At 32.3% G+C, this 14,188-nt stretch overlaps 2 protein-coding genes across 2 annotated transcripts in view; one reads left to right on the top strand and one right to left on the bottom strand.

The window, feature by feature from the left end:
- Positions 1-8,347, bottom strand: part of LOC130904056 (uncharacterized) — a 50,929-nt gene extending 42,582 nt beyond the window's left edge. The window contains exon 1 of the mRNA XM_057816584.1: positions 8,179-8,347. The gene's annotated coding sequence lies outside the window, so the exon portion shown is untranslated. The remainder of the gene's footprint in view (positions 1-8,178) is intronic.
- The window catches only part of LOC130904060 (neuroglobin-like), a 107,796-nt gene continuing 100,860 nt past the window's right edge, over positions 7,253-14,188 (top strand). The window contains exon 1 of the mRNA XM_057816591.1: positions 7,253-7,719. The gene's annotated coding sequence lies outside the window, so the exon portion shown is untranslated. The remainder of the gene's footprint in view (positions 7,720-14,188) is intronic.

Raw genomic sequence — 14,188 nt, 5'->3', positions numbered from 1 at the left:
AAATCAAATTATATTAATAGAGACATACAAAGCATCCATATTCGAATCTAATCATTTCTCATATTTCTTTCTTAAATTAATAAAATAATCTAACGAATTAATACGATATCTTAACTTGATAAAACCCGTTTTTTTTATAACCCATAAATATTGGGGACTAAAAAGATCCTGTATTCATTATGGAAATTTCAACGATATAATCGGCTAGTAAACACTTTTTAAAATGGCAGATATAACATCTAGATTCTACTTCAACTGTAAACTTGTTTACAGAAATCACCTCTTAGAAATTCTATAAAATCTTATATATAACGAAACTATTTGAAGGAAAGAAGCTGCATATTTTTGCGGTATAGAAATTAAACCAGGTCACAATATTTTATTTTTACTTAAGTCTTAAGAAGTGTCAAAGAAACATACGTCAAATTACACCTATCGGAATTTGATAACAAAACGAGTTTCAAAATTTGCAAAATAATTTGTGAGAAACTTGAATATCTAGATATAATACCAATATAAACATTCTGTTATAACATTGCTGTCTATTATAAGACAATAGGGTAGTTGATAATATTTGGAAATTAGTTTAAAATTATATCTTAGCATCTATTTCACCCCAAAAATATATTATTTTGAGAAAAATAAGTTTTTTACGTTAGTATTTTGAGTTTTTAGAAATGAATTTGAAATTGACCGCTAAAACGGACAAGACTATCATGGCGTCTTGAATGACGTCACACCTCGCTGTCAATTGTGTTTTTTTAATAAATGGTAATTCCTCGTATTATAAATACTGTATAGTGCCCTAATGTGAAAGTACAACGATAAAAACTCCAGACAAATTCTGGCGATTTAATCTTACTTTATCATTTTGATTTAAGAATCAAACAAAACTTGATATATATATATATCTATTTATAAATGTATAAAATCTACCATAATATACCACACGTAACATATAAAATGTTATGACTTAATTGAGTTGAAGTTATTGAAACTTTGCATTTCCTAACCTCAAAATCAGTTAATTTTTTTCATTCCACAGTGTGTAAATGCGACTCTCTGACTTGTAACTGCTGATTAAATAAGACTTTGTTTGTTTTTCACATAATACAGCGGACTTCCGATGAACAAAAGTAAGTGTTCGATGCAAAAAATTTGTCAAGCATAACTGCGTCAATTTTGGGCAAATTATTATAGTTTGCTTTGTTAAATCCTGATTCAATGGCAAAGTACATCTGTGTTTCAAGATTAAACTGAAAACGAACTTCATTAATTTAACAATAATTGCTGAAAACTCGCAACATAACCAGGTTACTTTATATAAAAATGACAGTTACAACATAGCGTTTCGCGAGGTGTGACGTCAAGCTTTTTTTATTGTCACGTGATCTACTATTAATCTTTTATTATTTTTGTAGAAAAATTGTTTTTTTATTTACTAATTATCATGATTAATCATTAGAAACTCAAAGCCATCCGATTTATTCTTAGTGGAAACAAGCCCATTTAGTTATTTGAACAATGAGACGCCACTGAAGGCAGTAGAATCCATTTTTCTCACGAAGCTACGTCATTCCTTACTGTTGGTTATATCGAAATTATCAAATATCTTCTTCTTCTTCTTCTACTTCTTGGAGATCTGTCGATCTGTTAATTCTGAAGGTGCCTCTGCTTCTTTTCCTGAGAGGTGGATTGCCGACTATCTTTCCACCTTTTAGGTGGTCTCCCGGGAGGCCTTGAGCCGGGCGGGTTGTTTTCTAGGACTATTCTCGGAAGTATGTTCTCATCCATCCGTCTTACATGGTTGTACCACTGCCTCTTACGCTGTTTTCCCCATCTCACAATGTCTTGTATCCCGCATTGCTCTTTGACATCTGTATTTCTTACTCTGTCTCTCAAATATCAAAGAACCCAATTACGTCACGAGATATACGTCGTACATTCAACTATATGTTAGGATTATAGGATGAAGGATTCAAATATAAAATGCATGGACTTTTTCCTAAACAGTTTTCATAATTATTTTACTCTTTAGAATTAAAAAAAATTGGGGCAGGAGTACCCTAAGAAAGTGTATTAGGGCCAGTACTATTATATACTAGTGTACAATTGCCACTTTTTTATATAAATCTCTGTAGGTACATGTTAATAATATTCCCAAAAACAATCAGTTTATACCAGTTGAAATAAATAATACGCTCTACGTCCATATCAAAAAGGACTCCACGTTCCTCCACGTTAACATCGAGTTTAGAAAAATCTATTGGAATCTATACAAATATAGAACAATGGACATCTTTGCGAATGTGCCAGTCAAATTAACTTACTTATAATACAGAGACTTCAAAGTATTGAAATGCTTACAAAAAGGGGTTTTATTATGAAAATTATTCTACATTCGAATGCTTCCCTTCAATATAGTGACTTCCACTCGACAGACACCTTTCCATACGTTTTTTCCTTTGATCGAAGCAGTGCTGGAAGACTTATGTGGTGAACGCCTTTAGGCTCTGCTTTACCGCTTCCATCGACTCAAATCGGGTCCATTTCAAAGCAGATCTTTCTCTAACCTTTAAAGGAAATCTGAGCAGATCCGTTGACGCAAGAGCTATTGGTCAGGAATCAAATTTTTTGGCACAGACATTTGTCATGTGTAATTCCTCGTGTAAAATTTTTCTAACTGTTTCTTTGTCGGTGTACAGTCTCGGCAATCATCCGGATGCTCATTCGACGATCTGCACGTACAATTTGGTTGATTTTGGTCACTGTTTCCGGAGTTGAAACAATCACAGGGCGACCTAGGCGCTGATCATCTTCAGTGCTCTTTCGGCGCTCACTAAAGCGCTTACACTACTCAAAACCACGCGCACGGGATAGAGAATTGTCCCCATAGGCCTCTTGCAACAATTTATAGCACTCAATCAGAGTTTTCTTCAATTTAACACGTTCGTTTCCAACCGATATTGCGCAAATATTATAATAGTGACGGAAACGTGTTTTTCTTGGTACCGCAAAAATAGTGACATCCATCGGGACTTGTCAATGGACACTATTGATAAGACTATTACCAAATTAGCAAAAAGTCATGAACAAAGATTTCACCAGCACGCGGATGTTAAGGGTCAACCTCCATGGATAACAACGATTTAGTAACAACAATCAAAAGGAAGAAGCCCCTCGAGTTAGTGTACGTGAAAGTATAGAGCTCGGTAGAAGTACCTGATCCAGCAAAGAAAACACAAAAAATTTTGGAAACTCTTTGACCATCCCGCCATTTTATCAAATCTGGGAAACGAAAATAATCCCAGAGAGGTAAATCTGGCGAATAGGATGCATGGTGTAGCAAAACAAACTTTAATTCATTAAGTTTGGTCATTACAGAGAAAATTCCTTTTTATAGTTTCCTCATCTGATCCACAAAAGCTAAATTAGAAATCCTCTGTCTACTATATCAATTATAGATTCTACTGAGCTCACAACATCTTCTTAACTTTCACAGTAGTTATGCTATTCATTTTCGCTTGTCTTTGTCAGCTTGTTGTTTTATAAAACTCATCTATAGTAAGTAGATTTTGAATGTGCAAAAACTATTATTTACGTATTCCACGAGTGATAGATAGATAGATAAAACAGATGATATCAGTAATAATAAAGGATACATTTATACAGAATATAAAGGATTATTATCTGAGTTGTAATTACAAGACATCGCGTGGGCAAATCTCGATGCATCTTATGTTTAAACCGGGTTCCTTTCAAACCGTAATTTTATAATTTCTCTTGTTTTTATCACGCCATTTTCCTACCATTCCAATTATAATAATTATAGTGTGTCCCTTTCTCATATGTTATTTACATTAATTTCGGAAATACAAATAAAAAAAGTATATTATGATTCAAATATAGATTCGAATCAAAATAGAGATACTATCTAGACTACTTTCAAAATTTTGTTGGATCCGGTGGACCAGCTACATTACGACCTATTCCCAAATATCGAAAAAAAAGCGAGGTTCATATCTACTAATGGAAACTTTAAAATTTTAATTGACTGATAATGAAATCAATTAAAAAAATGTTCAATTAAATATTAATTGATTATGGATATCAAAAAAGAAAGTTGACCAATCGAAAAAGTTTACTACAGTGACTCTCAACACAAGAACCAATCACTTCTCACAAATTTTATTTAGAAAATTCGGAGTGGTCAAAAGAAATGTAACAAAATTTTTTGTACTGTAGGAATTAATTAAATATTTAAACCTACTATTTATTATTGTTATAACTGTAGTAATATAATTAAAATTAAACACTTGTAACGCAACTTCTACAATGGTAATTACAAAAAAAGATAAAATTTTAATGAGAGAGATGTACTTGATGGATTATCAATATTATCAAGCTTCGTCAGGAATAACTGCATAATGTGATATTTAATCTGCTCCTTTTTTTTTTGTAATGGTACTAAAGCTTTTTTCGATAAGATATGACGAGGAAAACGCGATTCTACCTGCGTCAAGTTTGAAAAATATGAAAATTCGCACCGATCAATATACTAAGAAATGCGGAAATCACATTCTTTGTTTTTATCAAATTGAGGCCGTCCTCTTGCAATAGTACGTTGAGGTTACGCGGTGTCTACTTTGGGATTGATCAGGTTTTGTTTTAAATCATGATTCAATTTCCAGAAACGCTAAAACTGAATCAAAAGAATATAAACCCCACCTTTCGACCACGATTCTACCTGCGTCAAGTTTGAAAAATATGAAAATTCGCACCGATCAATATACTAAGAAAAGCGGAAATCACATTCTTTGTTTTTATCAAATTGAGGCCGTCCTCTTGCAATAGTACGTTGAGGTTACGCGGTGTCTACTTTGGGATTGATCAGGTTTTGTATTAAATCATGATTCAATTTCCAGAAACGCTAAAACTGAATCAAAAGAATATAAACCACCTTTCGACAAAAGCAATCGTTGAAAGTCTTCATCGTTTTCGTCTGCAATTAAGCGCGAGCTTATCACATTCTTATTTTGTTAACTGCGTTAATCACAAATTGCTTCGATTGTTGCAATTTATTCAAATTTTTCTCTACTAGATGGATACTCGGTGGATAACACAATAAATTACCTCTGGATTTCTGGAGCTCGCCAATAAATCACTCAGGATATTGATTCGCCTTTAGTGTTCGTCAAGTTTTTCGCGAATTTCTTCGCCCATAACAAATCTAACAAATGCCAATAATAATGCTTCATTGCCAAGTAAAGTTTGTAGATAATCACGCAATAAACTTTCTCCTTCTTAGAATATTATCTGCTTATATTGATAAGACAAGTCAAGCTAATATTTCAGTTCTTTATTATGGATATCAAATAAATTTTCATGGACCCCCGCTTTTGATTGTTTGACCCCCATTTTTGGTGTGGTGGTGGGTCATTACTCACGCAAATAAGATTCATTCACAACAATTTATAGTTACCAATAATAATGCTTTAGAAATTTTAGTTATCATTACTCATTTTGTTTAGTATATTGTTTCTTTTTGTCGTCAGATATTTCTCAACACGAATTTCATTTATGGAAGTTGTTTTGGTATCAAACTTTTTACCTTTCAAGGTATATGTGTCTCTGATTGGCGTTTAGTGTTGTTTTTGGCATGGTGTGGAAGTCAATGGAAACGATATTTAACTTTAAGTTATTTCTGATAGCTCCTTACAGACTTAGACATTCTCTAGTTAATTTTTGACCTAACTTTGTGATCGTAAAATTAATTAGTTTACGTATGGCTGCATTTGCTAAAATTTTCATAATGATTTGAAATAATTGAAAAGGTTTTTGAAGTATTTTAAAAATCATTAAACAATTTCTCTTGTTTAAATTTCACGTGGGAGTTAAATGATTTTTTTGCATGAGAAATAATTTCTCTATTCTATTTTATACATTGTTACAAAAATCTGATTAAAAAGTATTATTTTCTCTTCGTTTGTGATAATTGTATCAATTAACTAATGAAAGTTATTTTAACTTTGTTATATGTAGTTTATTCAAATGTTGTTAATAAACAAACTATTTTTTTTGTAAAGATTCAGTTCGAAACAATGATATAAATTCATTCAGTTACATAAACACACCCAGCAAAAATATTTGGAATAAGTTAAAATAAAACAATAATTTTATTGCTTTTCGACATAATCACCGAAGAGATTGAGACATTTGTCATATCTGTGGATAAGCTTTTCAATACCCTCTTCAAAGAAAGTTGCCGCCAATGAATTCAACCTAACCTAACCATTCTGTCAACTCGTTGCACCAGGTCATCTGAAACGGCCATCTTTAAACTTTCAATGGATTTCTGCAGCACTATTGCCTTCAGAAAACGAATCACATTTCGCAATTCACACTTGGCGGGAGCATCAATAATGGCGGACATGTTTACGTGGCTGTATCACAACGCCGTCTGACGCCTGCATGTCAACAATGGCGGCGTGCGTAGTGCGAGAGCTTCGCATTCGTCTACAACACAAGCCCGCTTTCATTTTCCCGCGTAGTGTTTGCACGGAGCGATCGGAGGTTGAAAAGAATTCGTATTGAGTAAATGATTAGAATTTCATTATGTGTAGTTATTGGGCTAAACATTTTATAGAATTCAAGCTAGCATGTGATTGTGAAAGCATATATTTCAAAGAATTCCTGGAAAACTAGTAAGACTTTGACAGTCTTACCTGAAAACGGAATTAGAAAAATGGTGGTGTAGTGTTTAGTGCTTTTTTCACTTTTTGTTTGGAATACATTATGAGGCCAAATGATTCTAGTCGACAGGGAATTTTTGCATTCGTTAAAAACAGAGAAGTGTCTAAAGCTGCGTGGATGGATAGACAAATAGGCACAAGAAGACTAATGAGAACGATTGAAATTAAAGGTAAAGAAAAATTGAGGTAGCGTACTAAAATATCAGGATATTACAGACTAAGAGCTCAGAATGTATTGGGATCGGTTAGAGAATGCCAAAAAACTGATGGGAAAAAAACCACTAAACAGATAGTATGAGAGTTAGACTTCAGCAACTCAAGAAGAGCTCTTGATTAAACAGGACAGGGTTCTTTTGAAAGAAGAAGGAAAAAACCAAATATATTGTAATGGACACGGGTAACAGTGTGGCTACAGATGCAATACATACCTAACTTGGTTTTGAAAGGGTGGCAGAGTTTAATTATCTTGACTTCTTGTCATTTATGTACCTGAAATTTGAACTATCAAGGAAAAAAGTTGAAAAAGAATAATAAAGAAGATACATAAAGGGTAAGAAAAAAGAGGTATTAAACGCCGCAGAAAATAGTGTGTTCATATGGTAGAACATGACTTAAAAAAATTGGAGGTTAAACATTGGCAAGGATTTTCGAAGGGTATATTTTATTAATTTTATGTAAAGTGATATATTCCTATTGAAATTTGAGAAAACTACTTATAATTTTCACTCATTATCCATTTAAAAATATTTTCATAACTAATTTAACAGTTTATAGGAAAAACAAATGTTTTTCTGCCTATACACCGCGACGAATATTGGATTATATTTCCTACAAACCAAAGTGACAGTGGTTGACCTTAATATCAATTTGCAATATGGCTTTTTTAGCAGAAAACACGCAAAACTTGTAGATCAGTTTCAGCGTTCCGTACCTCATCAGTGCAATATTTAATCTCAAAAATCTAGAGGTAAGTACATCAGTATAATATGTGGAAACAATAATAGTGAAATGAAGTGTCAATATTTCGAATAATCACAATAACTTTTTGGGATATTGCTTAGGTGATGCTTGGTATTCATCAAAGCACATTGCATTAATACGTCAAGTAATAAAAAGGTACAGTGGAAGTATTTAAAATTTCTGTGTCTTCCTCTTGGAGAAAATACAATATTCTGGGGCAAAGAAAAGATAATTTCCTCATTATTATAAATGAAAAATGATAGACTACAGCTAAGCATAGAAAAACCATAGTTTATAACCCATATTTCACATGTTCTAGCGTTTACATTCAATATGTTCTGTTTTAAACTTGAGAATTATTATCCTTATTATAATCCTGTAACTGCTTCAACAATGAAAAGAGATAGAGACGCAAACTAAACGGGTGCATTTAAACGCATTCCAAAATAATAACGATTCGGCTTACCGGCTTTCCTTTTAAAGTTATAATCCAGTTTTAATCAATTTGAACACTAATTGAACGGTTTTGTCACAAATATCCAACAATATCCCACCAACACTCGTTAAAAAGAGCAAAAGTCAAAGAACTAACTCTAAAGCAAATAACGCATGTCTTAAAGACAAAAGACACTCGAAAACGGATGACTACACCTGGCGTTCGCGAACGTTAACAGGTAGGTCTTGAATAAAATACGAAATGACTTTTTACCTTGTTCGGACGAGATCGGAGCAGATCGTTGATATTGAAATGGAAGGTGTGAGTTGTGGCTATACTGAGTAAGAAGAATCCTCAAGAAAAGTTTCGTAATAATGTGAAGATATTTTATTAGAATAATTCAGTTGACAATGGAGATGTTTTTTTAGCTGTATCATTGTTTTTATTGAATGCTATTCTCACTTTTGAAAACAATAATTTAAATATCACGGGATTGTTCTCGAAATTCCTCTAATTTGTTTGTCTATTAAAATAGAAAACGCAAATTAAATTATTCTACATAACCACCAAGCAAATAGATCATTTGATCATAGTGGCTGATAAAATATGAAATTTTTCGAAAGGCAGCTTTCCTATCCGTGATATTAACCACACATTGACTTGTACCTGCTCATCAAAGCTAGTATACGTTTCAAATTTGATTCGTTCGCTTAATTTAATAGTGATCGTACAGACACCTAAACTAACCGATGATGGTGAACGTTCTGGTCGTCCAATTGAGGTAGTTTCTCCTGAAAACATTAAAAAAATCCACAAATTGGTTATATCCAATCTTAAATCATCATCTGAGTGGACTGCAGCCGATTAACCACGTCCAAAGTATCCAAAGGATTCCTCCTCCACCTTATAGTCTAGATCTGGCCCCCAGTGACTATTGGTTTTTCGCTGGTAAGAAATTCAGCTCAAAGGAAGAAGCATTTGCTGAAACTGAAGCCTATTTTGATGTAAAAGACAAATCCTTCTACAAGAATGGCATTGAGAAGTTAGAGAAGCATTGAAATAATTGAATGAGATTATATTGATGAATTCGGCAAACAAAAAAGTGTTTTTCTTAGTTAGTCATACGACTTATTGTATTTTCTATCTTACATCGTTGTCGGAATTTCAGTTACTCTGGAAATATTTCTCAAATTTGTAATTCTTATAATACTTTACGCTTGGTAAAGCTATTGACAATCCGCTACTGGAAGTAGATACTATGAAATGTCGACTCTAAAAACAATAACCTCCAATTACCTTCACGTTGTTTTGCTCATAAAAATGTTAATTAAATTCCCCGCCACTGAACCAATTATTCCGTAACTTCAACTGAGAAACTAATTTGTACACTTTCAAGTTAGTTTTGTTCCCTTAATTTTTTGTCTTCAACACACACGCCATAGAGCCTTAGAAAAACTGGTTTTAATTATATTGACTCACGGTATTTTATAATGCCCATAAAAATGGTTGAAGAAGTTAATAATATCCGAGGTACGGATTTTTAAAACTTGTGATTGTAGTTTAACGCTTTTGATGAACGACTAGTGAATTGTTTTTCAAATTTTTCGACTATATAGCATTTTCCAAATAAACAAATTGTTTTCTGAGTTTTAAGAAAAACCTTACGAAATATCCTTCATGTCATAAATACTCTCAAAATTAGTTTTATCGCCTTAATTTCGAATATATATATCAGAATAAAATGTGCATGCCTACTAATCACGCAATCAGATTAATTTTTGAAAATGCTTGTGGCATAAATCACTGAATCAATAACGCGAGCGGATTACTATACTTTATCCACGACTACTACATATTTTTATTGTTTTTTGTTATATACAATATATTATTTTACATTTAAACATTGTACATAGTTATAATTATCGTATATCTCCATAATAATCAAAACAAAAATCAATGTAATAGTTTTTTGATGAAGCAATTTCTAATGGTGTTAAAGAAAAATCACTTTCATTTCCTATATCATTTTTAGTTGATCTCTGAACATAATTTGACATAAAATATTAAAACTATTGACTAAAATCTAAACATACAATTATGTTGTCAGTTTTGAGTCAAATTGTTTTAGAAGGTACTTCAATTTATAAACTGTTTCAAAAACCATAATACGTTAAGGAACACATATAATATAGACATTTTAAATGTCTCTGATAGCTCAATGTTAATGTTCCGTGCATTAAAACTGCAGGTCACAGGTTCGAGTCTGGTATAGGATTATTTTTATGTGTACAGAATTTGAAAATATTTAATAGTGTTTAACAAGCTAAAATTATGAGAGCTGATTTTTTGTATCCAAATAATATAATAAATTTCTTATTTCTTATACTTTTTCATATGTTTATGTTTCTAAATCTTCTCGATTTTTGATCTCTTCTGTTTCAAAATTAGTTTTTTTAATATGTTTTGAAGGATAGATAAAATTGACGTTTTGACTTTTCTTTAAGGCTTAAAGCAAAGTCGAAACGTCAATTTTTAAACAGAAGAGACCTAAAATCAAGAACATTTAGATGCATTAACAATATAATATCAAGAAAGCAGTGATTAATGATTCATTAATTTTCTTCGTATAATGTTCAAACGTTTTAATTTAAAATAGAAAATAGGGATTCGTTTGGAATTGCCAACTCTTTTGCAATGTCTGCCGATGATAATAATGAAGTTTAATATCATTTCTAAAAGATACCACCAACATTGAACAAGTTAAAAACATCGTTAATAATCTGTAATCGAAGATATGTTTATCAATATTCTAATATGTTTTTTGCTATACCTATTTAATCAATAGTTTATCCGTTCAAGTTATTATTTGACCTAAAAACATATAACTGGTAATACTCATTGTATATTTTTCAATGGTTTATATCTAACTGTTAACATATGAAACATAACAATAATAAAATGAACAGATACTGTACAATTTCCAAGTTATAATATCCAACAGATGTTTGGAAGACGTGATCTCTTTTTTCATACAATTTTAAAACCAGCGGTATTCTTCAGTCCGTTAGTTACATTCAGAAACAAGATTTATTAGTGGTTTTAAGAATTTCTTTGTTTATATTAAATATTACCAAATTTGTAACAAATTTCGACAAAACATGAAGCAGAATTTTATTATTATTTTTATACTAAACCACTCAGAAACAGGAAGGTACACTAAAAAAGGCATTTTTTATGATACGAGTGTTGTAGCAAAAGTAAGGTTTACTATAAGCTACAACCTCGAGTAAATACGATTTATCCACACTAGGTTTATGCTGAAGACTCCATGTACGTCCAGCATAACCGCAAATGGTGCAAGACTTTTTCTGAGGGTCGCATAGAAGTTCACCGCCACACATAGGAAAAAATGTAAATCATTTGTGCCAAAAAAATTGACAAAGTTCAACATTTTTTGAAAATTTTTTGTTTTTGCCCTGAAATTTGATTATTATGTTACTAAACCCATAAGTTATTCACATATTTGGAAAGCTGACGGAATGACGGTTCTAAATCCATACTTCAAAATTTTTTTTTAATATTTAGATCTTACGCAATAATTGTCCAAACTTGGCTTTGCAAAGTTGTTATATTTTTTGATATTATGAGGCAAAATTTTGTTTAAAATATCATGTGAGACATGATTTCGATGTATTTTTTGCCTCGGAACATGATGGCGCTATCATAGAACATACCTAAATGTAAAAAAGTACATTTGCATAGGGTTTTTCGGTTCTATTTTTTCTAGGTACATTCTATGATAAAAATGATAGTGGAAAAAGTACACAGACAACGTCTATCATATTATTTTAGTATAATTTTTAAGATATATATCACTGAAAACTTTATAATTACTAAATATTTTTGTATAAAATACAATGTGTAGATTTAGCGCTTTTTAGGTATGTTCTATGGCAAAACTGATAGCGCCATCATGTTCCGCGGCAAAAAATACCTCGAAATCATGTCTCAAATATATCAAATTTGCAAAGCCAAGTTTGGACAATTATTGCGTAGGATCTAGAAATTAAAAAAAAAAAAATTTGAAGTATGGATTTAGAGCCGTCATTCCGTCAGCTTTACAAATATGTAAATAACTTATGGGTTTAGTACCATAATAATATTAAAAAATGAATAATTCTCTCCTTTTAAAAAGACTAGAATTGCCGGATACATTCGTCTTCTATTTCAAACACTCCCAGAGCTCTGGAAATCCTGAGTGTTCTTGAGATAGTTTGGATAGAGTTTTCGTTCTCTGCTTCAGGTGTTTGAGTCCTGGTAGAACGCCGACTGCTGATCGGTGCCAGTAAAATTCCGGTGAGCAGCTACTGCTTCGCTGGCACTACTAGAATGTAGTGGCGGACGTGACTAAATACACGCTTGCACACAAAAGGCATTCTCCCAACACCCCTTAGTTCTTCAAAGTGCGGAATGTTCTCTGCCTTGATTGATAGGATGAATTCAGCACAATTTGATCGCTAAAAATCCTGTCTGCAAGTAGCCTGCTTCGATAATATATCGGCCGATTCTATACTGGCTGTCCAAAACCGCTATTTGTGCAAATAGCTCGATTGCTAGGCTAACGAACGCAATTGAAGTGGTGGGATATACTAACAGTGATAATCCACTTGCTCTTAGTCGAAAGGAGAGTTAAAAAGCGTGTTTAAAAAATTGAGTGTATTTAAATGAAATATTTCGCCTCGTAAAATGATAATAAAGGTTTGATTAATGTCGAAATCGATATAATTAAATCTCTACGTATATTCATCCCGTACTATTGGATTGTATAAATGACTGCAGTCAAATTAATATCACAGATATGATCAGGATAGAAATCCAAACCGTATTTCATCGATCTCTAATCACGGATAACATAAACGTTTTCGATAAGCTCTCTGATACAGATATGCAGTTGATAGAAGATTCACATATTAGTCATATAGGGGTAGTAAAATATTGTTGTTCGTGTAACTAATATCCCAGTTGCTTTCGTAAAATGTACAGAGAGAAAATTATGAATGTTTATTTGAAATCATGTAAAAACGAGGATCTGCATCTATTGACACAAATATCTATATATTGTGAGAATTCATCTTCGGATTAATTTATCTTTTTTGATGCGACATTAATCGTAGCTAGTGCGGAAGGCCTAATGACGTGAATTTCGGATATCCTGCATATTTTCACACTTGGTTCAAGAGGAAATTAATGAATGTGGTGGTGAACTTTGCTTTTAAGCGGAAGTATTAGTGGTAAACATATCGATCACATTCCCAGCGGCTCAATGTTCCATTTTCTACCTAGATGACTCTAAATCATAATTTGGTTAATAAAGTCTATTTTTATGAATGAGATTATAATAAAATGATGAAGCATTCGTAATCTTAACACAACTTGAACGAATCTCCTTACTATATGGGAAAAACTAAAATCGTATTTTCCGTGAAATTTGTCGAAAAGAGATTCCAGGCGCTTTCCAGTAAATATGCTCACAAATTATTACGAAATGCAGGAAAAGATGATATTGATTTGATTTCAATTGGCAAGTGATTGTGCATTTTTTGCATTGTAAAGTATTGAGCCCTCAACTAATTCTGAACGTAGAGTCAGTAGGTAAAGTTCCTGCTTCGTGTTCCCAAGTGGATAGCCTTGCAACGATCTTTGATCTTTTGGAAATTGGAGAAGCGTGCTTACAAATTAAGCAAATGGATTCAAAGATGAATAAGGAAGGGTGAGAATTTTTAATCTTTTAAAAAAGTCTCTGCTGTTTAGTGCGATTAAATATCTAACAACTCTCTTTTGTAGTTTGAAGGAAGTACCCCAGAAGGAAGGAAATCTGAGATGGGACTCAATAAGGAGGTGGATAAATTCAGTTCTTTGGAAACTTTCTTGTGAAATGTATATCAAATATTTATTACCTTCCACAAGGATAATAGATGGGGTTAACAAAAATAGGCATCCTAAAAATTATATTACTTCGTTTGGTGTGCCGCTATAGGTT

The sequence above is a fragment of the Diorhabda carinulata genome, chromosome 2, assembly GCF_026250575.1.
Source record: "Diorhabda carinulata isolate Delta chromosome 2, icDioCari1.1, whole genome shotgun sequence".
NCBI classification, from domain to species: Eukaryota; Metazoa; Arthropoda; class Insecta; order Coleoptera; family Chrysomelidae; genus Diorhabda; species Diorhabda carinulata.
This window is presented reverse-complemented; position numbering and strand designations above follow the sequence as displayed.